This window comes from Macaca nemestrina, chromosome 5 (assembly GCF_043159975.1).
Source record: "Macaca nemestrina isolate mMacNem1 chromosome 5, mMacNem.hap1, whole genome shotgun sequence".
Classification (NCBI taxonomy): Eukaryota; Metazoa; Chordata; class Mammalia; order Primates; family Cercopithecidae; genus Macaca; species Macaca nemestrina.
Window position 1 is genome coordinate 26,400,658 of NC_092129.1, and position 2,837 is coordinate 26,403,494.

A 2,837-nucleotide genomic window follows, 5' to 3' on the forward strand; every position below is an offset into this window, starting at 1 on the left:
CATTACCTTTTACTTGTATCTCTCCTTGGTTGGAGCTTCCCTAGTATCACGATAAATATGTATAGATGCAAATGTTTTTGCCTTTAGCGCACTGCCTGATCAATAGTAGATAAAGCAGAAATACAGTACATTTGTTTTAGTCATTTTGAACCTCGAAGAGAAGGCATGATGCCTTCTAAATCCTTTTATCGTAGAAGGCTCTTCTACTACTATTGATATTTATATATTCAAATGGTTATGTAGGAACAGTCAAGTAGAATCTAAGGCCCAATCAATATACAACTCCAAATATTTACAGAGTCTGAGCCCTAGGTGTCTACTGTCAAAATATTATTACACCCCATTGACATACAAAGGACAGGGAAGTGGAAACAGTTTACCCTAGGTACAGGCAATAAGTGTGCATATTATCTATAGTTGTGTTCTTTATTATTCCCCAACACCAGTGATTCTGTACAATATCAGTGTTAAAATGCCCTCTCCTGAAAAAATATTTTGTTAATTTAAGTTAAAAGCCAGCAATTTGGCTGGGCACCGTGGTTCATGCCTGTAATCCCAGAACTTTGGGAGGCCGAGGCGGGTGGATCATGAGGTCAGGAGATCGAGACCATCCTGGCTAACATGGTGAAACCCCTTCTCTACTAAAATACAAAAAATTAGCCAAGTGTGGTGGCGGGCGCCTGTAGTGCCAGCTACTTGGGAGGCTGAGCAGGAGAATGGCGTGAACCAAGGAGGCAGACCTTGCAGTGAGCTGAGATCGCACCACTGCACTCCAGCCTGGGCGACAGAGCAAGACTCATCTCAAAAAAAAAAAGTCAGCAATTTTTTCTGTAAAGGGATAGATAGCAGCCATGGGCAGCAGGCAAGCTATTATGGGCTGTAGTTTGTAGAACTCTGGTTTAAATTCTAAATAGTTGTTGTGGTTAGTGATGAGTTTTAATAATGTATATAAACTTACAATTAGCATATTTTATTACTTTTAATAAATACTATATTCTACATGCACATTAATTCAGAGAACTCCAAACTATTCAGTGGCCCTGAAACATGCAGACTTTGCTACATGGTGTAATTTCTAGAGTAAATTCTTTACAGTAAGAGCTGGTTTGTGCTTGCTTCTGCCTAGTTCCTGTCTCAAACCCGTGTGGTACTATGTATTTTTAGATTTACGCAGTAGCCTACACCTGTAATTCCAGTACTTTGGGACGATGAGGCAGGAGGATCCCTTGAGACCAGCCTGGGCAAAAAAGGGAGAACACCGTCTCTTCAAAAAATAAAAAAATTAGTTGGGCGTGGTGGGCACTCCTGTGGTCCCAGCTACTCAGGAGGCTGAAGTGGGAGGATTGCCTGAGCCCTGGAGGTTGAGCCTGCAATAAGCTGTGATTATGCCACTGCACTCCAGCCTGGGCAACAGAAAAAAACCCTGTCTCAAAAAAATTTTAAAAATAAATAAAATAAACATTAATAACAGTGATGTAACAAGGAAGAAACAGAAAGTGGATTGTTTCATTTTATTATACCATTGTGGGTTAGCAAACTATGGTCCATGGGCTATAACTGGCATGCTAAGAGTGATGTTTACATTTTTTGATATTTGAAAAAAAAACAAAAAATATTTCATAACGTGAAATTATATGAAATTCAAATGTTAGTGCCTAAAATACAGTTTTATTAGAACATAGTCATACTCATTTGTTCATGCATTGCTGCAACAGTAAAATTGAGTATTTACAAGAGATCATACAGCCCACAAAGCCAGAATATTTATTACAGGTTGAGTATCCCTAATTTGAAAATCCAAAATCTGAAGTACTCCAAAATTCAAAACTAAGTGCTGACATGATGCTCAAAGGAAATGCTCATTGGACCATTTTGAATTTCAGATTTTTAGATTAGGAATGCTGAACCAGTATAGATTGCAGATATTCCAAAAATCAAAAAAAATTCAAAATCCGAAACACTTCTGGTTCAAAACGTTTCAGATAAGGGATCCCCTTGTCTGGTCCTTTATGAAAAACATTTACCAACCCTAGTTCTATGTGACAACTTGGAGTTTCCACATGTGTTTAAAGGTTAAAACCAGATGTGAATAGTGAGGTATCATATTTTTGTTTCATAAGTATAAATTTTAGCTCATACATGAAGATTTTTTCTAATTTTGAGTTGTATATCTAAATTTGAAAGTTAGCCTTCTCTTTTGTTTGAAAACAATGAAAGGAAACTAATGATTAATACTGCTATACGTCGTATTACTGTACTAGGGCTGCCATAACAAGACTGAGTGGCCTAAATAGCACAAACTTATTTTCTCGCCATTCTGGAGGCTAGAGTCTGCTAGGGACTGAATGTGTTTCCCGAAAATTCGTATGTTGAAATGTAACCCCTAATGTATTTGGACGTGCCCCTTTGGGAGGTGTTTAGGGTAATCTTAGGTCAGGAGAGTAGGGCCCTCATGATGGGATTAGTGCATTTATAAGGTGAGAGGAGACCCAAGGTGTCTCTCCCTGTGCAAACACCAAGGATGGTCATGTGAGGGCATGACTGGGAAGAGGGGACCCTCACCAAGAACCTGACTGTGCTAATCCCAGCACTTTGGGAGGCTGAGGCAGGTGGATCACGAGGTCAAGAGATCGAGACCATCGTGGCCAACATGGTGAAACCCTGTCTCTACTAAAAATACAAAAATTAGCTGGGCGTAGTGCCGCGTGCCTATAGTCCCAGCTACTCAGAATGCTGAGGCAGGAGAATTGCTGGAACCCAGGAGGCGGAGGTTGCAGTGAGCTGAGATGGCGCCATCGCACTCCAGCCTGGCAAGAGAGTGAGGAGAAAAAGAAAAA